Consider the following 8,536-nt stretch of genomic DNA (forward strand, 5'->3'; position numbering starts at 1 on the left):
TATCAGTAATCTTACTTTTACTAACACAAGTCAAGCTGTTAGTATCCTTGACATAAGTACCTTTAATCACGTGACATAATTTATTGAGATAAGTACCACTTATAAAGACAACGGGTTCTTGCCAGTTCATTGAAGATCAATGACCTTCGTGATACAGGTGTACATGGCCTCGGTTAAAGTAGGGTAACTGCAAATAGTGTTTTTTATTTGCACAAGCTATGCACTTTTTTTGTGAAAGATAAGATTGATATTGTGATGAAATAAACAAAACAAAATAAAAATCACAGAACAAAAGATTTGTTTCTTTGACCTGCATTCAATTACGTAGGAATTCAACAATGCTACAGTTATATTTTGGTAAAATATCAGACAGCTAAACTGTTCGCAAATTTTGAAGGAATGGGTCAAAATTGAAAGTCCCAATTTTAACAAAGTTTTGCACTTGGTATTACTAAAAATGCATACATCGCACACAATTGACGAAGTAGTAAATTTGATGGCACAATTGTTTGAAAAGAATTGACAGTATTTACGGCTTTTTTTTTTTGAAAAAATTTCATTTTAAAATTTCTTCTTATATCAATTCAACATCCTTTAGATAAAGAGTTATATAATTTCATATTCCTTTGAACTTTTTCTACAAAGATATAAGACCTCAAAGTTTGACCCCTATTAATTTCAATGGAAGTAATTCTAATTTTTAATCAAGTAGTGTACGTTAAATATAAATTAAAAAAAAAACTTATTCAATTCTAACCGTTGTACACAGCCCTTCAGTGCCTAAGAGGAAATGTATCAAGTATTATTTTGCGCACGATTTTAAATCTTGTGAATACAACTTTAAATTTTGTGCCAACAAATCTTAATCTTGTGCCCACATGATTTAAAGTTGCGCGCACAAGATTAAAAGTTGCAGGCTGGCTCAAATATTATGCATTTCATCATTGGCACTATAGCTGCTCCGAACCATTGTGTTTGACACGAGAGTATAAAATTTGAAATTCCTATGTCATTCTATTTGTAATAATTAATCAAATAGCTCTTGCTTCATATTAGATAGAGGGGAAAATGCCAAATATAGAATGGTATTTAGGGTTATGCTCTTATAATATACTAGATTCCCAATTTCCATTCTCTATTTTTAGTAAGTACCTTTTAACGATATGTAATTTTCAGTCCTCTCAGTTGTATATTTCTACGATGAAACCCTTTACAGCATTAGAAAACAAAGAAGAATAGCTCAAAGTAAATTTCAAAACGGAAAGTTCTTCGTCGAATAGCAATAATAAAATTTAAAGCTTAAACACAACAAGAAAATGGAAAACAACTGTAATATTGCCGACTTTTAAAATACAGTTAATTTCTTAATTTCTTAAATGAAAATGGTTGATTAAACCCGGTTTTATAGGTAGCCAATCCTCTCACTTATATGCTAACAAGGTATAATTTAGTGCCATTTATATTGGATTTATACATATATACTATAATACTAGTATAATAGTCCCAGGCTTTACTTGTTAATTAAAAATAACAAAAAATAAAAATAAACAAGAATGTCTCCATAGTACACGAATGCCCCACTCGCACTATCATTTTCTATGTTCAGTGGACAGTGAAATTGGGGTCAAAACTTTAATTTGGTATTAAAATTAGAAAGATCATATCATAGGGAACATGTGTACTAAGTTTCAAGTTGATGTAACTTTAACTTCATCAAAAACTACCTTGACCAAAAACTTTAACCTGAACTTCGCACTATCATTTTCTATGTTCATTGGACCATGAAATTGGGGCCAAAACTATAATTTGGCATTAAAATTAGAAAGATCATATCATGGGGAACAAGTGTACTAAGTTTCAAGTTGATTGGACTTCAACTTCTTCAAAAACTACCTTGACCAAAAACTTTAACCTGAAGCGGACGGACGAACGGAGGCACAGACGGACGGACGGACGGACGAACGGAGGCACAGACCAGAAAACATAATGCCCCTCTACTATCGTAGGTGGGGCATAAAAAAAAGATTAGAGGACGTCCACCGATTTGTTTTACAGGTTTACATGTAGGAATAGGTTAACAGTGACCATTAGAGCGGTGATCGGAAAGTTGTCGCATTGGCAAATGTACCACATCATCTTATTTTAATATAAAACTTGGAATATTACCGGTATAATAACTGCTTATATAGTTATCTATGCAGAGATTTTCAAAATACTTTACTGTAAAGCTGAAATGAAGTTATGTAGATAATACTCATTTTGAAGTGTGGTCGTGTCATATTTAATAGTAAGTTTTGTTAATTTGTCTAGAATAAGCAGTCCAATGCTTTGCTTTCAGAAACTGTTTGTTTTTTCTGTCGTTGGATTATTGTCTTATTGTTCCCTTTTTCATTGCATTGTCATTTTTTTTTGTTAGTTTGTGCACATTTACACTGATATCTCGTTCCCTATTATAACTGTTTGATACGACTTAACCTGGAATACCGATATACTGACATGCACTTGTTTTATGACAATATGCAACTATATGTCCTGACCTGAATGTCTTGCATATAAATACAAAGACAACCTCTTTGATAATATAATCAGAACTATGCCACAGCTTGTGTCAATCTGACAGCTTTGGCATGACCGAATAAATGTTGCATACCAATTGGATGTTGAAAGCGTATACAAGTGAAAATTAGCGCTAACATTGCTTCTCTTTTTACATGTTCTATATGCTTAATTCAATAAAACCGACTTTTGCAGTGATAATAAACACATGATACTGTAAATTGTTGGTGATTGTGTTTGGTCGTGTCTTCTCTTTCTATTTATATACACCAGTTGACATGGATATGCAAGACATATATGCCGGTGGACATTTATCAAACAAAATTAAATTTATATAACAATATATATTTATTGTGAGTTTATTGTGATATATTTTGATTGACAGCTGTTTGCTGGACGTCCAACGGCAAATATTTCAAACATTGAAAAGTTGTATAGGTAGGTTCTGCAAATAAATACGACAGCCATTAAGTTTTAAAAGTGGACTGTCTCTGGAAATTATACACACCGCATTGCACACCGACCGGTTCTGAGCCTAATTTTTTTATGCCAGTAGGGAGAAGTTCCGTTAGCCACATCCGTATACCTAAGTCAACCTTTGGCTGCATCGATATCAATGATACAACTTGGCAGACAAGCAGACTTTCTTTCATTCCTGGATCAAACATTGATTGTTCATAGAAATATGATCATATAAACCAGTCCCAGCAATATAGAGCTTGTACAGGAGATCACTCAGTATGATTTCAATAACAAACAACAAGACTAAGTCAGGAATCTGATATACAGTAGTTGTCGTTTATTTATGTAATTTATACGTGTTTCTCGTTTCTCGGTTTTTATATAGATTAGACCGATGGTTTTCCCGTTTGAATGGTTTTACACTAGTAATTGTGGGGCCTTTTACACTTGTTGTTCGGTGTGAGCCATGGCTCCGTGTTGAAGGCCGTAAATTGACCTATAATGGTTTACGTTTTTTAAATTGTTATTTGGATGGAGAGTTGTCTCATTGGCACTCACACCACATCTTCCTATATCTATTTACTATAATTATACATTGCATCTTAGTCTAAGAAGGAAAAACGTAAACGCATATATCAAGACATTTATGGAAAAGATTACTACTTGTTCAACAGAACAACACTTCCATTTTGATTTATTTTCTTCTTAATGAAAAGTTTTAAAAAGGAAAACCAACAGATCTGTCAGTACAAAAGTTATGTTACAACTTTCAGAACAAAGTCAATGATAATCTTATTTTATAATTATGCACACACAAACACAAAAACAAATGAATTTAAATTCACACACTCACACAAGTTTTAAGAATAGAGAATAAGTGGTCTCAATCTTACGAAGTATATTTATCACAGTGACTGTTATGCAGGCGAATACAACATATACAAAAATTAGATCAAGTGTCGTATACATATAGGGAGTGTGAATAGTTCAGTTTGGCATAACTGGAACATGTCACGAAAGATTAAAAACTAGACCAATCAAAAGAAGTTGTGCTTCTTGTGAATTTGCTGCAGTTTCCTTGTTTGATAAGGATTGATTCTATAAGTTATACCACAAGTGAAACTTAATTTTATACGGGCATTGATTTTTTTTTTTTGTACAAACATTTAATCTATACGTTATGGCCTCAAAAAGTGTTATAGCATTGCTCATTCTAGCATGTTTTTCATTTTTAAATGGAGATTTGTCAACGCATTCAATCAAGTTAAAGCGTTCGGATGATTTTTCGATAACGGATATTATTTCCGAAGAAAATAAAACAAGGATTCATCTGGAAAGATATTTACTAAATCTTGAAAAGGAATTTGCCGTCTTGAAAAACGAAATACAGATTACAAAGAGTATGGATATCAAACGCGACCAAGAGATGCAGAACCTAAGAAGTGAATCCGCCGTTTTTAAACAGATTTTGATGACACTTAAAGAAGAAATTTATGATATTCGCGGAGAAAATAGACAGCTTCGATCTGACCTTGGTGCATGCAAAAATGCAACTCAAAAAGTAAACGACGACTTGATCGTTTTAAAACATTCAGACAGTATGATGAACTTAGTCACCGTCGAAATCTTCAGAACGAGGTTACCGTAGTAGCCTCAAAAATTGTACCTTTAGTAGAACATATCAAAACAAGTAGGATTTATGTGACGAATTTACAGGATCAGATAAAAACGGCGTTTACACGTATAAATGAGCTGAATACGAGTTGCAATGATGACCATCAAGTATTTCAAAACTCAACGTACCATGAGTTTGAAGATCAGATTAAAAAATTAAACCTTACAGGTATGTATTGTTTGAATAAACTTTACTCACAGTGGTCGTTTAGTTTTCATGGCAACTATTCGTTCTTTGAAAATATTGAAAAAAAATCTACCAGGTTGTACTACTGTAATTTGTTTTGTGTATTAAGTTTTAATTTGTAAAATATTAACAAGAAAAACATAAAATGTCGATGTCAGTGAAAACATGTCAGATAGTTAGTTAATATGCAGTTTAAAATTCTGCAATCAGAGGCGGATTTAGGGGGGGCCAGGGGGCCCGGGCCCCCCCTTTTTGGGAAAAAAAATTGGTTGCTTATATAGGGAATCACTGAAGCGTGACTAAAGCGGGCCCCCTCTTAGGTCAGTCAGTGGGCCCCACTTATGAAAATTTCTGGATCCGCCACTGGCAATTCCTCTGTCAAAATTGGCTTGTTATGAGTTTTAATTAAATTCTTTGAGAATTTTGTTATATATTATAGTCTGAATGTCCGTCAAATTATTCCGTCCATTCAAATAAATCCATTTTTTTATCCATGTATGTAAAATCTATTAAATAAACTGTTTAAGTACCTATTTATTTTTAGTCCAAGGCAACAGTAACATCATAAAATCTACAATACCAGGTATTGAATCAAGACTAGAGAACCTCACCAAACTCCAAAACGAGACTACAGATCATATTGAAAACGAGATTGCAGAGTTAAATCATACAGGTTTGTTGTGATCATAATTGCAGAAAAGCTTGGCCCTGTATCCGGGCAAATAAAAGCGAGAAAAAAAACGTATACGGGTACGTTTCTCGACTTTGTTTGGCTATAAAGCCTTTGCTCGGTAGAAAACCAAAAACAAAGGAAATAATAATATGTTACTCTATTTTGACTCGCTCGTTTTGAAAATTAAAGTATCGTATAGTTAAAGTAATGTAAATTGTACCCAATGAAAACAAAATAAAAAGCATTTAGAAAATTTAAAAGATGATAATAAATAAAAGCACATTAAAATCAAAATCTAATTGCTTAATCACCCAATGTAGCAACACTGAATTAATACATCACTTTAATCTGGTCAGTTTCTATTTCTTTTAATGTGTTTTTACAATATATGATTATAATATATTATAAATAGGCAAACAATATAACATATAATTTTGTAAACATTTTCTAGAAACCAGACCAATCAAAAGTAAATATGTGTATTTTTTCAGTTGCATTAAGCTCGTGTGCAGCTAATGGTAGTTACTCACAAGGAGACGTAATTCACTTCCCACATACTATTAGTTCAGCAGGAATTTCCAGCTTGAGTACGTTCTCAAGTAGTGGAGTTTACACCTGTGAGTTTCCGGGATTATATTTTGTTTCCGTCTACATTATGTCTTATTCCCAGTTTGCATCATTCTACATTCTTAAAAATGAAAATCAACTCACGCATGTCTACATAAAAGGAAGTGACACATTTGGCGCCAGAAGTCATTACGCAACCGGAACTTCTGTACTAGCTGCACATCTGGAGGCCGGAGATACTATCGTCATCAAGGCTGCAAATCAGATGTACGTGTACGGAAATCCTCATTCCTGTGTCACAGTTTTCAAATTGAAATAAAATGTTACTTCTTATGTGTTTTATTTTAAATTTGCCAGTCAAGGGCAAAAAACTGAACATTTGGTCGTTGCATGCTCCATTTTACTGAAGCACTGACTGTTTCCTTGGCTAAAGTTTGAAAGTTGCTGTGATGTGATATTTTTGTCATATTAATTTATAGACAATTGCTTACTCACAATGTTAAGACAACCGTTTTCTAGGCTTAATTTTTAGACTTGAGTGACGAGTCAAATGCTTGATATCTTGAAAGAAAATGTGGAAAAAAGAAAAAAATATAGCTTGGCTTTTGAGTTTTCTTAACTCTATAGATTACGTTTAAACAAATGCCTTATCATATATTCTATTTTTTTTTTTTTTTTTTTAGTTTGGGTACGGGAAAACTTTGCGTAAATATAATAGTGTTGGTCATTTATGTTTCTTGGCATAGTTTGAATAAACCACAAGACTTTACAATTATAGCTGGCACGTTTTGTATTGCCGATGCAAGAAACCAAACAAGATCATATATTGGTATTTTGATTTTGTATTTCTTCTTGCGTTTCATTCGTATTTACTGAAAAAAAAGGAGACGGACGATAATAGACTAACACTCAAAACTCATTTAATACAAAATTGACAACGCCATGACAAAAACAAAAAACGACGAAATAACAAATAGGTTCTGATAACAGTTTTTAGAAACTGTAATGTTTCTGAGTTATCATTGATGTTCATGATCATAATAATAAATTAACTGTTAACAAAACTTTGAATTCTTAAAATACTAAGGCTTTTCTAACTTAGGAATAAATTACCTAAACCGTATTTGGTAAAAAAAAATTTGGAATTTTTCGTCCTCAATGCTCTTCAACTTTGAACTTTATTTGACCTTTTAAATTTTTGTTGATTCGAGCGTCCCTGATGAATCTTTTGTAGACGAAACGCGTGTCTGGTTTATATATCAAATTTTAATCCTGGTATCTATGATGTGTTTATTTCCTTCTAATTTACCCCTTTTCCACTGCCATATCAATATTAATCTTTTCTGGTCATGAATAATAGTAAATATGTTCTTCAACATATATTAGAGGAGTTACGGAGGACAGAAATGTCGAAATACACGTGATCATTAGGAAATAGCTCATTTTGAAGAAAGGAATGAGGTAAAAGGTATATCTATAATTATAAGGCGCTAAAGGGTCGCAGCAGTCCACATCATTATTCAAAATTGGCTATTTCATTATTCATCACTTAACGTTGAATAATGAACTATTATACACCTATTGACTGGGTGTGAGGGTAATAGCAAGTTTGTTGTCCCTGAGATACCAACTATTGCTCGAGGCGAAGCCGAGGGCAATAGTTGGTATGCGAAGGGACAACAAACTTGTCTTTGAAACTATTAACTGGCAAATTGTCTTTAGAATGAAATAGCACAACTATTTCATTTATTTTATATAGGAAAAAAACTCTTGGAGTATAATAATTCATTATAATTCATTAATATTCATCACTTAACGTTACGTAGTGAATGGTGAACTATTTCATTATTCATTATTGATAAACGGTCACAAGATGCATATTTTGACAACTAAAGTCCCTTGTAAGACCAAATTACACAGGAATAAACAGCTATAGACATCTTGTGACATTCAACAATGAGCCAAACACATACCACATTGTCAGTCCCCGAAATGACACGTGCAAAACAATCGAAACGAGAAAAATAACGGCCCGAGTTATGTACAAATTCATGAACGAAAAGCAAATATTGTGCACAGCAACAAACGACCACCACTGAATTACAGTTTCCTGACTTGGGACAGGCACATACAGAATGTGGCGGGGTTAAATTGATTTGGTTGTGCACTAACCCTCCCCTAACCTGGGACATGTACAGTGGCGTTACAATACAACATAATAACAAATTATAAACATCATTTGTAAAGGCTTAACTCCTTAGATCCATACAAAGCAGAAATACATCTTACAAAACCACAGTGAACGTGACATGGTACCTATATACACAAACAACAAAAAGACAATATTTTCAGATCTGATAGTACTCGTAGTTACTGGTAGCTAGTTCAAAGACAATATAACAACTAAAACGATATAA

At 33.0% G+C, this 8,536-nt stretch overlaps 1 long non-coding RNA gene across 1 annotated transcript; it reads left to right on the forward strand.

Moving 5' to 3' along the window:
- The first annotated feature begins 4,035 nt into the window (after nt 1–4,035).
- Nucleotides 4,036–6,452, forward strand: LOC143076098 (uncharacterized). Its single transcript, XR_012978527.1, has 3 exons — nt 4,036–4,861; nt 5,424–5,552; nt 6,044–6,452. It is a non-coding gene; the product is annotated as an uncharacterized LOC143076098 (long non-coding RNA).
- The last annotated feature ends 2,084 nt before the right edge of the window (nt 6,453–8,536 follow it).

The sequence above is a fragment of the Mytilus galloprovincialis genome, chromosome 5, assembly GCF_965363235.1.
Source record: "Mytilus galloprovincialis chromosome 5, xbMytGall1.hap1.1, whole genome shotgun sequence".
Lineage (NCBI taxonomy): Eukaryota > Metazoa > Mollusca > Bivalvia > Mytilida > Mytilidae > Mytilus > Mytilus galloprovincialis.